This window comes from Tupaia chinensis, unplaced genomic scaffold (genome assembly GCF_000334495.1).
Source record: "Tupaia chinensis unplaced genomic scaffold, TupChi_1.0 Scaffold000634_1, whole genome shotgun sequence".
Classification (NCBI taxonomy): Eukaryota; Metazoa; Chordata; class Mammalia; order Scandentia; family Tupaiidae; genus Tupaia; species Tupaia belangeri.
In genome coordinates this window covers 681,431-698,440 of record NW_006160154.1, presented here as the reverse complement: position 1 = coordinate 698,440, position 17,010 = coordinate 681,431, and the positions used below count along the sequence as shown (strand labels likewise).

General features: G+C 40.1%; 1 protein-coding gene and 1 pseudogene across 5 annotated transcripts in view; one reads left to right on the top strand and one right to left on the bottom strand.

Moving 5' to 3' along the window:
• The window catches only part of XPO4 (exportin 4), a 128,801-nt gene that overhangs the window by 54,442 nt on the left and 57,349 nt on the right, over positions 1-17,010 (top strand). The window lies entirely within an intron of this gene.
• LOC106736094 (60S ribosomal protein L19 pseudogene) lies at positions 2,930-3,627 on the bottom strand (annotated as a pseudogene).

The window sequence follows — 17,010 nt, the reverse complement described above, 5'->3', positions numbered from 1 at the left end:
AGTATAGCTTGATCTTGACTTGAGATTCCATGTCACGGCTTACAAGTAAGTTCTGATGTGACCATAAATGTTTGTATAGTGACATTTGTTGGTGTACTGTAGCTAAGTATTTCTACTTTTAAATGAATTAGCTTTAAGTATAGGACGAAAAAACTTGACAGTGTGATTAAACTAAGCTATCGTTTTAGCATTGATTAAGAAAATCAGTTTCAGGAAAGCCAATGCTGACCAATTTCTAATGACCTGTACACTGTTATTCAGTCATTCAAGGAAAGAATAGGTGATTATTTATTTAGCCTGATATCATGGAAAGGGTCTAATAATCAAACTTAACCAACTTAAAAATTAAGTTGGTTGGGGGCCAGCAGATGGTGTAGTGGTTCCATCACTGGACTGCCACATGGACAACCATGGTTCGAGTCCTGGACCCCAGTGGCTTGAAAATCACACCCAGGTTCATGTGCGTTCATGCCAAGATCCTGGAAGGAGAATGGAGGAGAAGGGATTATGGTGTGGCTATCCCCCCCATGGGTTGATTTTTTACTTTCCCTCTCACTGTCTCTGTTTTTCTTTTCTCTGGCAAGCACATGTACCCTGAGGTAGAAAGCTCTAGGGAAAAAAAAAAAAAAAAAAAAAAACCCTAAGTTGGTTATTTATTTATTTTTTAGGGTTTGCCATGGGGTGCATGTACTCACCAGAGAGAGAGAGAAAAAAAGAGAGAGAGAGAGAGAGAGAGAAAATCATCCCCTGTGGGGATAGCCCACTGCAGTTCCCCCTCTTTCATTTTCTTCTCAGGATTTTGGGAATGTATGCACATGGGCCCAGTGTGATTTTTAAGCTGCCAGGTTTGGGAATTGAACCTTAGTTGGCAGGGTGGGAATCTGGCACCTTAACCACCACTCCAGCTGCTGGCCCTATTAAGTTAATTAAAAAAAAATAATTTGTTGGTCCATCTGGTGAAGTGGTGGTTAAAGCAACTGGATCCCACATGGCTGACTATGCAGTTTGAGTCCTAGATACTAGATACAGTGGTTTGAGAAACAAACCAGGTGCATGTGTGTATGTGTGTGCATGCCATCCCCCTGGGGAGGGTGATTTCTGACTTTCCCTCTCTCTCTTTTTCTGTCTCCAGTAATCACATGCACCTGTAGCAAATTTTTAAAAATTATAAGAAAAAAATAATGTCAGGACCAGGACCAGCAGATGGTATAATGGCTACGTTGCTTGACTCTCACGTAATCGACTGTGGTTTGAGTCCCAGACCCGGTGGCTTTAAACTCATGCTGGGTGCATGTGCGTGCCTGCCCAAAATGCTGAGAGGAGAATGGAGGAGAAGAGATTGTGGCGTGGCCATCCCCCCAGGAGATGATATCTCACTTTCTGTCTCCTTCTCTCTCTGTCTCTCCAGCAAATGCATTCACCCTATAGCAAAAATCTGCCCCCCCAAAAAAATGTCTATTAGGACAGACAAATGATGAGCTGTTAGACATGTAAAATAGGTTCGTATATTTTATATCAAATATATTTGATCATTTATAATGATAGCATGCTAAACGAGGCTATTTTAAATTATCAGTATCTATTCCTATTGATAATTTCTTACAATCTGTTTTCTCTTTTTGTACCTTTAAAATTTTTAAAAATTATTTTTTTTATTTATTATTACTGGTTAGTTTGACCAGAGAAAGACAGACAGCCCCAGAGAGAGAGAGAGAGAGAGAGAGAGAAAGAGAGAGAGCAAGCTGTCCGTGTAGGACTTGAACCACAGTTGACTATGTGGGAATCCAGCACCATAAGCACCACACCACCTGCCGGCCCTTTTTTGTATTTTTTTATTTAATGTAATTTCAAACATTAAGAATTGGTGCAAGAATGGCTGAGAGAACTCCCATATGTCCTTTATCAAGATTCACCAAGTAACAACATTTTCATTTATTGTCTCTCCTTCTCCCTTGTGAAAGAAATGAACCCTAAAAAAGAAAATAATGATCGTCAATAATTTTAGAATTTTTTTATCACCCTCAGAAGAAGCCCTATATCCATTTTCAGTCACTCTACATTTCCCCTGAACTCCTCAGCGCTTGGCAGTCACCAGTTGACATTTTTGTTTTTTATATATTTGCCTATTGTAGTTGTTTCATATAAGCGGGAATGTATAATGTGATCTTTTGTGACTGGCTTTGTTCAGTTAGCTTAATGTTTTTGTAGCATGTGTTTTCTGTCACTACTTCATTCCTTGCTATTGCCACATAATATAACATGGAATGGCTATCCTGCATTTTTATCATCACTTGATGGACAGTTGAGTTATTTCTGTTTTTTGGTTATCTTGAGTAATACTGCTCTGTGTAATTCCTGTGGGGGCTAATGTTTGCATTTCTCTGAGTTGTTACTAAAGAGTGAAGTTGTTGGGTCATGTGGTAACTGTGTTTAACCTTTGAGGAGTGGCAAAACTATCAGTATTTTCCAAAATAGCTGTACCATTTAAATTCCCACCAGCATTGTATAAAGATTACAGTGTCTGCACATCTTAGCTAACACTTCTTACCTCTTTCTTTCTTTCTTTCTTTCTTTCTTTCTTTCTTTCTTTCTTTCTTTCTTTCTTTCTTTCTTTCTTTCTTTCTTTCTTTCTGAGAGGTTTTTGCTATAGGGAGCACACGTTCACCAGAAAGAGAGAAAGACAGAGGGACAGAAAGCGAGAAATCACCCCCGGGGTGGGGGGGATGGCCACACCGCAATCCCTTCTCCTCCATTCTACTCTTGGGATCTTGGGCACGCATGCACACATGCCCAGCATGAGTTTAAGCCACTGCGGTTGACTACATAGCAGTCCATGATACAGCCATTGCGCCAACTGCTGGTCTCCTGTTATTTTCTTTATAGCCATCCTACCTGTGAGTATGAAGTAATATTGTGATTTACTCTCACTTTAAATACTGTTGAGCATCTTTTATTTTTTTTAAGCAGATAAAGGCTTATTTTATTTAAACGATTATCTGAGTAACTACCAATGCCACTATGTACAGACAAGAGACAGGGAGCTTTATTTCTTGGTCTTTATTTCTTCCTCCTTGGACAGAGTCTTGATGATCTCTTCCTTCCTGGCCTGGAGGCGCTCCTCAGCGTGCTTGCATGCTTCCTTGGTCTTAGACCTGTGGGCCTCAGCCTGGTCTGCTCGGAGCTTCTTGTGGGTCTTATCTGCCTTCAGCTTGTGGATGTGCTCCATGAGAATCCACTTGTTCTTGAGCACCTTCAGGTGCAGGCTGTGATGCATGTGGCATTCAATCTTCTTAGACTCCCGATATCTTCTGAGCAGCTGGCACAGAATCCTCATTGTCCTCGTCCAGGTCACCTTCTCTGGCATCCTAGCATTGGCCATACCTTTGGCTTACCTATGCCCATATCCCTGCCATTCTGGAGGGCCAAGGTTTTTTTCCAGCATCGAGCCTGGGAATGGACAGTCACAGGCTTGTGGATGATCAACCCATCCTTGATCAGCTTCCGGATCTGCTGACGAGAGTTGACATTGGCAATTTCACTGGTCTCATTGGGGTCCAACCAGACCTTCTTTTTGCCACAGCGGAGGACACTAGAGGCAAGCCTCTTCTGAAGCCTGAGCATGCTCATGGCTGTGGCTACAGTGCTGAAAGGAAAGAACTAAACATCTTTTATGTGGTTATTAGCCATTTGTCTATCTTTGGAGGAAGATCTATTCAGATCCTCTATCCCATGTTTAGTTGGGTTGCCTTTTTAGATTGTTGAATCATAAGGGTTCTTTTTATATTCTGAATACAAGTCCCTTAACGTGATTTTCAAATGTTTTCTTCCACTCATTGGGTAAATCTTTCTACTTTATTTTCTGGCCTTTAAAACACAGAAACTTAATTTTGAAAATGACCAATTTATCTGTATTTTCTTTTATTGTCTTATCTCAGGGACCATAACCTGATCTAAAGTCATGAAGATTTATATTTGTTCTCTTGTGTGACTGGCTTTTTATATAGGCCCTTATATGTCTTTAATTTGTTTTCAGTTCATTTTTAAAGTTTTGAAAAATTATTTATTTCATGAAAGCGAGAGAGTATGTGAGTGAGACAAAGCGAAAGAGAAGCACCCTCAACAGCACCTTTACCACCATGCCACCTGTCAGTCCCTTGATATTAGTTTGAAGCCACTGGGTCTGAGATTTGAACCACGGTCGGCCATGTCGGAGTCTAGCAACATAACCACTACGCCACCTGCTGGCCTCCAAATCGTATATTTTATTGCCTGGAAGGAAATGATGAGAACTTAGCTGCTAAAGCCGTTAGAAATTTCTCATAGAGACGTAGACGTATACGTTGTGACTGTACGATGTTACAGAAAAACTGACTCAGCAGTGGAGCTAGAATGTGCAGAGAGATATTGGCAAGAGAATGCAAGGATTAAATATTTAGGTGTTCATTAATATTCGGGAGCACTAATGTTGACATACTTTATTTTATAATGATCTTAGTTCAATATTTATGTGCTTGCAAAGTTTCACTAAAGAAATGTTAACTATGTAGCAGTCGTTCTTAATTGAGGGCAATTTTGCATACTCACGATGTTTGCCAATGTCTGAATACAATCTTGGTTGTCACAACTGGGGAAGCTCTACTGGACAAGGTCATGCGTGCTGCTCAACATTTACAGTGCACAAGACAGCCCCAGGACAAGTAGTTGTTGGGCCCAGAATGTCAGTAATCATCCTCACACAAACTTTAACATGAGTTCATAGCAGTATTGCTCATAATAGGCAAAACGTTCAAACAACCCAAATGCCCGTTAACCGAGAGATAGAAAACCAAGATCTGGTTTACGATCTATTAATATAAAGGAACATTTTGCAAATGGGTAAATTTCAAAAGCATTACACTAAAGTGAAAGAAACCATTCACAAAAGAGCACAAACCTTGCAAAGGCTTACGTTATCACCTGCCACCATCCAGCTTCCACTGCTCTACTTTGTATTTCTGTAGATTTGCCCAATAGAATCATATAATCTGTGATGTTTTGTGACCTTCTTTGTTCACATGGCATAATAGCATCAAAATTTATCCATTTTGTCACATGTTTTAGTACATAACCTCACACCTTTTTATTGCTGAATAATATTTCATTGTACAGATATGTAACATTTTAATGATGTGCTCATGTGCTATCAGTTAGTGGACATTTGAGTGTTTTCCAGTTTTTGAAAAAATATTCAACATAGAATAATCTTCCTATGAAATTCATGTACAAGTTTTTGCATGGATGCATGTTTTCATTTCTTTTAGGTATTTACTTAGGCGTGGGATTGCTGGGTCATATGGTAACTATACATTTATCATTTTGAGGAACTGCCAGACAGCAGCTGCATTACTTGGCATTAATATTGCACTGCATGAAGATTTTAATTTGTCTCCATTTTCACCAACACTTGTATCTGTCTTTCTGTTTATTGCCGTTCTATTGGGTATTAAGTGGTATCACATTGTGGCTTCGATTTGCATTACCCTAAATGTAAATGCTATTAAGCATCTTTTCACATGGTCATTAAACCATTGGTATGTCTTTGGAGAAACATCTGTTCAAATACTTTGTCTGATTTTTAATTGGATTATTTCTCTTTTTAAAAATTTTTGAGTTGTGGGACCAGCAGTTAGCGTAATGGCTATGTCACTGGACTCCCATGTAGTCAACTGCAGTTTGCGTCCCGGACCCCATGGCTTAAAACTCAAGCCAGGCGCATGTGCGTGCATGCCCAAGATCCCGAGAGGAGAATGGAGGAGAAGGGATTGCGGCGTGGCTATCCCCCTGGGGGGTGATTTCTCACTTTCTGTCTCTCTGTCTGTCTCTGTCTGTCTGGCAAGCAAACACACCCTATAGCAAAAACCTCTCCAAAAAAAACCCAATTTTTTTGAGTTGTAAGTTTTTCTTATATATATTCTACATAAAAATCCATTAGCAGGTATATGATTTTCAGTTATTTTCTTACATTTTGTGGGCTTTTTACTGGCATTATTTGAAACATGAAATTTGTAATTTTGATGATTTCCGATTCAATCTTTTTCTCCTTTCTTTTGTTGCTTGTACTTACACTTCATATTTAAGATGACTTTGTCTCACTCAAGCCACAAAGATTTAATCCTGTGTTTTCTTTTAAGAGTTCTCTGGTTTTAACTTTAGCCCTTACATTTACTCTCATCTCATTCTTTTCTTTCTAAAAATGCATTATAAAACGTGTGCATGAGAGAGGGGGGAGAGAATAAGTGGGGGTTAAGAGGGAGGGAGACAGAAAGAGAGAGACCAGCCCTTGGTCACACTTCAGTCATCCTCTGTCCAACTGGGATCCTAGGGACACACATGGTGTATTTCAGGCTGACTGGGTCCAGGATTCAAGCCCACTCTTGGCATGTGGCTTCTAGTTCCATAATTTAGTATGCCGTTGACTGCCATAGAATCTGAGCCTGACATTCATTCTGGAGTTGATTGTTGCATATGGTGTAAGATTTAATTTAATTATTATTATGTGAATTTTCTCTTGTTCCCACATCATTTACTAAAAAGAATATCCTTTTCTAATTGAATAAGATGTCCAAGAATGCCAAGATAGGCACTCTTGTGTAAATTTCTTGTGTGTAAATGTGAGGGTTTATTAAGATATTATTTTTTTAACACCAATTTATAGTTTTTGAGTATTTTTTTTTCTTTTTTTGCTTTTGTTAGATTTTTTTTTTTTTTTGAGAGAGAGATTTTTGCTTTACAGAGAGACAGAAAGAAAGAAATCACTAGGTGGGATGGCCACACCTCAATCCCCTCTCCTCCATTTTCCTGTCAGGATTTTGGGTGCACTCTCACAACCAGTGTTAGTTTCAAGCCACTGGGTCTGGGACTCGAACTGCAGTCAGCCATATTGGAATCTAGTACCTTAGCCACTGAGCTGCTTGCCGACCCTGTTAGGTTTATTCAAAGTATTTTCATTCTTAAATATAAATATAGTTATTAAAATTTTTTATATAGTTGATAGTGTATAGAAATAAAATATACAAGTTTTGTATATATCTTGTATCCTATAACCTAACTGAATGTGTTAACTCTAACAGTATTTTTAGTTAAGTTTTATGAGTTTTCTATATAGATATGTCATCTGCAAACTTTTTCTTAGTTTTAAAAAAAAATTTAAAGAATTAATTTTATTACTACTATTTTTTATTTTGAGAGGTTTTTTTTGCTATAGGGCACATGTGCTTGCCTGACAGAGACAGACAGAGAGACAGAAAGCGAGAAATGACCCCCCAGGGGGGATGGTCACGCCGCAATCCCTTCTCCTCCATTCTCCTCTCAGGATCTTGGGCATGCACGCACACGTGCCCGGCGTGAGTTTTAAGCCACCGGGTCCAGGACATGAACCGCGGTTGACTATGTGGGAGTCCAGCAACATAGCCATTACGCTAACTGCTGGTCTCGTATTATTTTTAAAAATCTGCTGTAGGCACATTTGTTCATGAGAGAGAGCGAGAGAGACAGAGGGAGAGAGAGGGGCAGTGAGAAAGCAAGCCTCCAGGTCTGAACTGTAGTCAGATATGTGGGCTCCTTAACCACCATCCAACCTGCTGGCTCCTTTTTTTCTAATAGGGCACATGTGCTTGCTAGCGAGATACACAGAGGAAAAGTGAGAGATTACACTGCTCCCCAAGGGGAGATGACCCCCCTGCAATCCCTTCTGCATTCTCCTATCAAGATTTTAGGCATTGGAACCAGCAGTTAGCGTAATGGCTATGTCGCTGGACTCCCACGTAGTCGACCGCGGTTCGTGTCCCGGACCCAGTGGCTTAAAACTCACGCCGGGCGCATGTGCGTGCGTGCCCAAGATCCCGAGAGGAGAATGGAGGAGAAGGGATTGCGGCGTGACCATCCCCCCTGGGGGGTCATTTCTCGCTTTCTGTCTCTATGTCTTTCTCTGTCTGGCGAGCGCACGTGCCCTACAGTGAAAATCTCTCCATAAAAAAAAAAAAAAAAAAAAAAGATTTTAGGCATTTATGCACTTGTGCCCAGTGTGTTTTTCAAGACACCAGGTCCTGGACTCAGTCAGCACCATTGGCCATGAGGGAATCAGCACATTAACCTCTGTGTCACCGTCTGGCCCATTGATGGCTTTTAAAAAATTTTTTTAAGATTAATTTTTAGGGAACCAGCAGTTAGCGTAATGGCTATGTCGCTGGACTTCCACGTAGTCGACCGCGGTTTGTGTCCCGGACCCGGTGGCTTAAAACTCACACTGGGCGCGTGTGCGTGCGTGCCCAAGATGCAGAGAGGAGAATGGAGAAGGGATTGCGGCGTGACCATCCCCCCTGGGGGGTGATTTCTTGCTTTCTGTCTCTCTGTCTCTCTCTGTCTGTCTGGCGAGCGCACACGCCCTATTGTGAAAACCTCTCCAAAAAAAAAAAAAAAGATTAATTTTTAAAATTTACCAGAAGGCACGTGCACTTGCCACAGAGAGAGAGAAAGGGAGGAAGAAGTGCCCTCCATTGGGGATAGTCATGCCTCAATCTCTTCCTTCACCTCTACTCTCGAGATGTTGGGTACCCACGCCCAGTGTGTTTCACAGACTGCCGGATCTGGGACTTGAACTGCACAGCCAGCCATGTGGGATCTAGCCACCTTAACCACTATGCCACTAGCTGACCCACTTGTTTTATTTTTCCCCCCAGTATTTTTATTATGTGTAGGTTTAGTATGTGCAGAATGTAATTTCTGATAGTAACCACCTTCCCAGGCCTGGCAGCGCAAAGTCCACCAGGGATAAAAGAGCATATAAGCTCCTGGGATTTGGTAGATGTTCAAATCACTTTCCAGCCCGGTAAGCCAGTTCCTCTGGCCAGTGTGTCCTTGTCTTGCTCTCTTTAATGAGGCTATTGAGACAAAATCCACCTTCATTCTATTTTCAATCACTTTTGTCCAAAGTATCCTGACCCTTAATCGTCTGTCATACACCATCACTATTTAAAAATGGGCACTCCCATCCTGGATGGTCTCTTGTCCGCCTCTCAGAACTCTCCTCCCCGTTCTTGCTGGCAGGGCTGCATTCACAGGCATGGTTTTCTTCTGCCTGGCATGTTTGTACATGGTGTTTCTCTGGCTGAATACCTCCATCTGCTATTCCCCTCGTATTGTGCTTCAGCTCTGGACCCTAAACCAGGCTAGATTTCTTTTGCTATGGCTTCCCCTGTGTATGTTATTTATGATTTCTTCCACTTTGGCTCACTTCTCAGTTTTAAGTTTTCATTTGTTAGCTTACTTAAATAATACCTATTTTTCCACTCCATGATGCTCCTTGAAAACATGGACGATGCTTTTTGCCCACTGTATTGTTGGCACCCAGAGGAGAGGTGCAAATATTTATTATTATCAAAGGAAGCCCATTCAGAAATATTAGAGCTCAGTTCTTGGATATTGTTAACTGCTAATATATAGTAGTTTAGGTAGTAGTTTACCTGATGTGTCTAAATGCTTATGTGTTTTGGCACTGCTAATAATAAATGTCAATATTATAATAAGAATGTTGGCAGGTATGTATGGTATGTTGGCTTTAGTAGTATTTCTTTATTTAGTTGGTTATACTGCCTTTTATTGTATTCTATTTTTATGGATCTGATTTTATTGATTTTGGTAAATTTGTTTTAGCTTAATCTCTTGGAGAAAGCCAGCTGGATCATAAAATAATAATAGGATATAGAGGCATTCACCTAAAGTAGGATTTCTGATAAAGCCAACCTTATTGTTTAGAGGCAAAGCTTGAGAAAACTTTCGAGTGAGGCCAGATCTTTATTTGAAAAGACTTGTGGTTGCTTTGACTGTGTGCTGCCTGATATGGTCTCATTGATTCTGTGCTGTCCCAGAAAGATAAATAGCAGGGGTGTTTTTGTTAGAAACATGAGTAGAGAAGGGATTAAATATTGAAGAAGAAAAACTGACTTCTTGCTCCTGAAAGTTTGTTTTACAGATGAAATGGGGTAAGAGAGAATATAAGGTGGGAAAGTTAAAGTATGCATTGCTTTTGTGAAATGTTCAAGAGTAACTTGCAACTATCGTATGAGTTATTTTTACAAAATGATACCTTTATTGAAGGCATTAGTAGATAAACATAAACAACTTATATGTGTAAAGACCTGTATATTCTCAAAGAAATGACTTTTCTCCCCTTCACATTAAGATGTTTGTATTTACTGGTAATACTGTTGTTCCAGAACTCGAGACAGAAGACTTAGGAGGATTAGCCTGTGACAGTCAGTAGCAGGGTGCGATTAAGCTCTGTCCTTCTGGCTTTTAGCCTAGCGTGTGTCTGTTTCTGGCCATGCGGTTACGGAATAGGGCAGGTGGTACATTTATGTTCCTTTGATTTCTCAGAAGTTGGTCAGCTTTCCTAAGCAAAGAACTATAGATCCGGGTAGATCTCTGTGGGAGAGGAAGCCTGGGAAGGAGAGTGGTTCTTCCCTGTTCTGTGACTCACTTGATTGACATGTAGCCATAACCGATTTTCCAGGAACTAAGATTGGTGTGGAGCTTATAAGACTGGTTGGGTTTTAGCACTTCAGAACTGGATCCCTTTCTGGAATCCTTGCTGAGAAGGAATGAGCTTGTGTTGGTACCGTGATAGAAAAAAAGAGTGCCTGGCTCTTTAATTGGTGAAAACATAGAAACGTGAAGTCAGATTAGATGACAGATTTTTTAAAAAAGAATTATTTTATTAAACTTTAGAGAGAGACAGAAAGTGAGAAAGCGAGCCTCCAGGTCTGGGACTCGTACGAGGTTGGCCATGTGGGAGTCCAGCACCCTTAACACCACGCCACCTGCCGGCCCCGAGATTTTTCTTTTTTTCTTTTTCTGAGATTCAGGATTACAAAAAGACTAAAAGGAGCTTTCTTTGGCTGTCTGTTATATTGGTGGAATTATGTTTTGTGTGGTTACATACAAATTATTCTGATACAAAGTACAGATAAAATAGCATGTGTTCATATTTATTTTTTTAGAAAAGTGTATAAAGCCATAGCTCAAGGCAATTCTTGAATTACACCATTTTGAATGTTGATAAGATAATAGCTTTTGGGACCAGCAGTTGGCATAATGGCTGTGTCGCTGAACTCCCATGAAGTCGGCCGTGGTTTGAGTCCTGGACCCTGTGGCTTAAACTCAAGCTGTGTGTGTGCATGCCCAAGATCCCAAGAGGAGAATGGAGGAGAAGGGATTGCAGCGTGACCATCCCCCCTGGGGGGTGATTTCTCGCTTTCTGTCTCTGTCTTTCTGGTGAGCGCATGTGCCCTATAGCAAAAACCTCTCAAAAAAAAAAAAGTATTCTACATTAAGAATTATCTGGGGGGCCAGCAGGTAGGTGTGGTGGTTAAGGGCACTGGACTCCCACATGGCCTGCCCTGGTTCAAGTCTTGGACCTGGTGGCTTGCTTTCTCTCTGTTCAAATTAAAATAAATAAATAAAGTTAAATTTAAAATGATTATTTTAAAAAAGAATTGTCTGGGGTAAAATTAGTATTTTGGGATTTCTTATACATACAGATTGAAATAAATTGTTTGGGAATACCAAATGAAAAATTGAAGTACCTTAATTCTTTACATTATTTTGAATGTACAAGTATGATGCAGATTTATCTACAACCATTCTACTTACATAGTGATATGCCCTTAACTGGTGTATTAAAATTGGAAAAGAATACACGTGCATGGGTAATAGCAATATTTCAAGTAATACTAAGAGCTGTGCAACAAATAACGAGCCTCCCTCCCACATTAGAGCTCACATAGTCTTCTCTTAAGAGGCAACGACTTGAACAGTTCCACCGTACAGTCTGTATTTCTTATTAAATGTATATATATTTGTCTATTCCTATGGCCAGAGAGCACATGCTCTTCCTTAGAGATAGAGAGAAATAGAGCACCCTTCAATGGTTTGTGGTCATGTTGCTTTACTTTTTCCTCCATTGCATCAGGATGTGGGGCATGCATATACACCAGTGTGTTTTTCAAGCTGGGAAGGTCAGGATTCAAAACTGGGGTCAGCCATGTGGGATCTGGGTCCCTATGCAGAAGTTAACCTCTGTGCTCTAGGGTTGTCTGTAAAACATATTCTTGTCACAGTGAAATTATTTGAAAGTTTTAGTCTATTCATTATTATGCTGTTTTGTTGTTGTTGTTGTTTTGTTCCACTTCTTATTTAAATTCATTTTAGAATAATTAAATACTCTTTTAGTAGAGTGCTATATTATTTATCGTTAATAGTTGTGTCTTATTGTAAAAACTATAGTGTATGTATATTTTTATCACGAAAGAGTGATATTGTTTAGTAGTATTGCCGAGCTGGCTGATTAAAAGGAGATAGTTAAGACTTCATTGTTACAGATTAGTTCTTCAATGAAAAACAAACATAACCTCTTTTTATGGTGTAGTAGAAGGGCACTATCATGTAAGAGATAAAAGTCCTTTCCAGATATGGAGTTGGGAAACTAAACTCACATGGACCTTTAAAATAATCATGGGGACGGGGGACTAGCAGTTAGTGTAATGGCTATGTTGCTGAACTCCCATGTAGCCGACCGTGGTTCGAGTCCCAGACCCGGTGGCTTAAACTCACGCCAGGCACGTGTGCGTGCGTGCCCAAGATCCCGAGAGGAGAATGGAGGAGAAGGGTTTGCGGCGTGGCCATCCCCCCTGAGGAGTGATTTCTCGCTTTCTGTCTCTCTGTCTTTCTGGTGAGTGCACGCACCCTATAGCAAAAACCTCTCCAAAAAAATAAATAAAAATAATGGGGACGGGGCCAGCAGTTGGCATGGTGGTTAAGGTGCTGGACACTCCCACATGGCTGACCACAGACCTGGTGGCTTGCTTTCTCACTTTCCCCCTCTTTCTCTCTCTCTCTCTCTCTCTCTCCATCTCTCTCTGGTCATATTAAAATAAAATGAATGAATAAATAAATAAAATAATCATAGGGAAAATATTTTTCTGATAGTTATCAGATATTAAAACTCACAAGTGGGAACAACAGGTGGCATTGTGGGTAAGGTGCCACCACAGTTCAAGCTCCAGACCTGGTGGTTTGGCTTAAGAATCATACTAAGTGCATGTGTGTGCGTGTCCAAAATCCAAAGAGGAGAAAGGAAGAGAAGGGATTGTGGTGTGGCTATCCTCCCTGGGGGATGATTACTCACTTTCTCCCTGTCTGGCGAGTGCGCATACACTATGGAAAACACTTCCCACCCAAAACAAAACAAAAACTCGCAAGTCTCCCCATGCTGTAAGAAATTTAAATCTTAACAGTATTCTGGTCATTTGCTGCCTTTTTTTTGCCCTTTTTTTTTTTTTTTTTTGAGTTTATTTCTTCTGTGGATGAGAGAGACAGATAGCACTCCAACATCGTTTGAACACAGTCATCAATCCCTAGCCAGCCCCAATCAGCCAGCCCTAGATCATGGGCTTGCATGTGCCCAGCATACTCAGGGATGTGTCTGACCATAAACCCAGAACTTTCTCATGTGGGTCAGCTTAACAGTGTTGACTTTTATCACTGTACTACAACCATCTGGCTCCTGTCATCAGCTTTTTAAGGAAATTTGTTTATGCAGATCGGTACTGAAAGTGTATTGAAAAAACAGATCACAATCAGGAAAGGCTAAAACCGTGATTTTAAAAAACAGTAAGTTTTGGGACCAGTAGATGACAATGGTTACATTGTTGGACTCCGCGTAGTCAACTGTGGTTCAAGTCCGAGACCCAGTGACTTAAACCTCACACCATGCATGTGTGCGTGCATGCCCAAGATCCCAACAGGAGACTGGAGGAGAAGGGATTTTTAACGTGGCCACCCCCCTGCGGGAGGGTGATTTCTTTTTGTCTCTCTCTGGCGAGCACACGTATACCCTATAGCAAAAATCTCTAAAAAATAATAATAAGTGTAGATTATTTTGAACCTGAAATTTAGATGAATAATTGTAATTAATTATATTTGATATCTGGCAAAAGCCCTCTCTCTAAGTCATATCTATTTTCTCTTTCTCTTTTTAGAAGTTACTTCTTATTACTTTTTAAAAATTTGACCAGAAAGAGAGAAAGAAAGAGAGAACAAGCCACCAGGTCTGGGATTGAACCATGGTCGGCCATGTGGGTGTCCAGCACCTTAACCACCATGCCACCTGCCAGCCCCAAAGTCAGATCCATTTTATTTAATATAAATAGTTGTATACAGAAGTATTTATGGGGCATCTACTTTGTTTTTTTTTTTTAATTTGCCAGAGGGTGCATATACAAGTTGGAATGAGACTAAAAGGGAAGGTGAGAGAGCACCCTGAGTGGATCATCAGGCCACAATCCCTTCTTCTCCACTTCTCCCTCCTTTTGGGATTTTGGCACACATGCGTACCCACCCAGCATTTTTCAAGCTGCTAGATCTGGGGCTTGTGAAATCTAGTCACTTTAAACACTAGGCCACAGGCTGGCCCTGGGCATGCACTTTTTATGATTACAAAGTAGAAGAGAGAATTATATAAAAATGTTGGCTTATATTTAGTTTCCTTCTGTAATCATTCATTTTAGAAGTTGCCATTTTCTATTTACTATAAAAACAGTGTGTCTCTTGCTCAATTATAATCAGCAGACTTGGTTAGAATGTAGAAGACCCTTGGGGCTCTCAGTGGCACAGTGTTAACACAGCACTCTGTAGGGCTGGCCCTCCTGGGAGAGTTCTAGGTTTGCATCAGGAGACTTCACTGAACTTCCAGGCATGTGCATGCCTGTGTTCTAGGGTGCCCTGGGGCTAGAGTGGATTGTGGAGTAGGGACTGTTTTGGAGGTTACCTGTCTACCTGTCTCTCTGTCTCTTGCTCATGAAAGAAACATTTCAAAAGAAATGTGGAGAGCCAGCACAATGGGGAGGTGGGTAGGTTGCTGGACTCCCACACGGCCGACTGTAGTGTGAGTTCCAGACCTGGTGGCTTGTTTTCTTACTTTCTCTCTTTCTCTGTCTCCCTGTCTCTGGTAAACACGTGCCCTATAGCAAATTAAAAATAAAGTAATAATAAAAATAATACATTTAGTTAAATAAATTTTGAAACATGGGAGACTTTCTTTATTCACTTGGAATATGATACTCTTGCATATCTCCCAAAGTAGCAGAACTCCTCTGAATGTTTTTCCCTTTGTTTCTGCTACCTCTATTTTTCCTCTGTGCTGAACATTGGAGTTCTTGGAGGTGGCTTGTGGGTGTTGGCTTTTTCCTAAGTTCCAGTGCCTTTCCCACGGTTACAGAAGTGTTTGCCTTTCTATCCTGAGTGAACATGTGTGTGCTAGCTATCAAAATGGCAAATAATCTGAGACCAGCCATTTTATTATGGTCATGTGAACCCATTATCTGTCTTACATCCCACCTAGTTTGAAAATAAAACTGTGACATCTTTTATAAGCATATAAATTCAGAAAAACAAGATAAATTTTGTTATTTTCATGATGGAAAATGTTTAGTAATTATATACATACATTTTGTTTGATTTGGATATTGAAAAAATGATGCCATATCGGGAACCAGCAGTTAGCGTAATGGCTATGTCGCTGGACTCCCACGTAGTTGACCACGGTTCACGTCCTGGACCCAGCAGCTTAAAACTCACGCCGGGCACGTGTGCATGCGTGTCCAAGATCCCGAGAGAATGGAGGAGAAGGGATTGTGGCATGACCATCCCCTCTGGGGGGTGATTTCTCGCTTTCTGTCTCTCTGTCTGTCTGGTGAGTGCACACACCCTATTGTGAAAACCTCTCCAAAAAAATAATAATAATAATGCCATATCAATGTGAGATTACAAAGAGCTTACAAATAGGAATAGGTTGTCATAATTTGTGCATTTTTATTCAACTCAGTATTCAATAGAGAGGTTAATAAATATTACTAAAAGGTCTATATACCCCAAAATTAACTTAAAAAACTTTTTTTAGAGAGAATTTTGATATAGGGCGCATGTGCTTGCCAGAGAGACAGACAGAGAGACAGAAAGCAACAAATCACTCCCCAGGGAGAATGGCCACACTGCAATCCCTTCTCCTTTATTCTCCTCTCGGGATTTCAGGTACATATACACACACTCCTGGTGTGTTTTATGTTGCTGGGTCTGGGAATCTAACTGTGGTCAGCTATGTGGGAGTCCAGTGACATAACCATTCCATTATCTCCTAATCCCAAAATTACCTCTTAATGAACTAATAAATGGTACATTGAGAAATAAGGGAGACAAAACTGAAAAAGAATAAATAGAATTTTTTTTGTTGTTTGGAACTGTAAAGAATTGCTTGCCTTACTTAGGTTATTTATTTTATAATTGTACTAAAACCTCATCCCTCACTCCATTTATTATGGAATATTTCAAATAAACACAAAACTAGACAGAAAACCAGCTTTTGCAGCTATAAATTTACAATCAATTGTTTCATCCATGCTCTACCACCCCACACAATTTTCAAGCAAATCCTCAATATCAGATAAATTTTATCTATAACATATTTTGTTTGTTTCTCTAAAAACAACCAATCAAGCCTTCACTTTTAAACATACAAATAAAATTAGTGTTCAGTGTATTACATTGAGTAAAGAGTACAGCATGAATCTTAGACAAAAATGAACCTAGTGAGAAAATGAACTCATTTTATATAGAAAACTCTTAGTATTCACGGTATGATTTTTTTCCTCTCCTTTTAAAGTTCATGCTTGGGGCCGGCAGGTCATATGGTGGTTAAAGTTGCTAGACTCCCACATGGCTCACCACGGTTTGAGTCCTAGACCTAGAAGCTTGCTTTCTCACTTTCTCTCTCTCTTGCGCTCTCTCTGTTCCTCTTTGGTCAAATTAAAATGAATAGATAAGTAAATAAATACATAAAGTTAAATAAAATGATTTTTAATAAAAATTTCTTTTAAAAAGTTGAGGCTTTATTTTGAGGTCCAACAGCTCCTTCTCTTG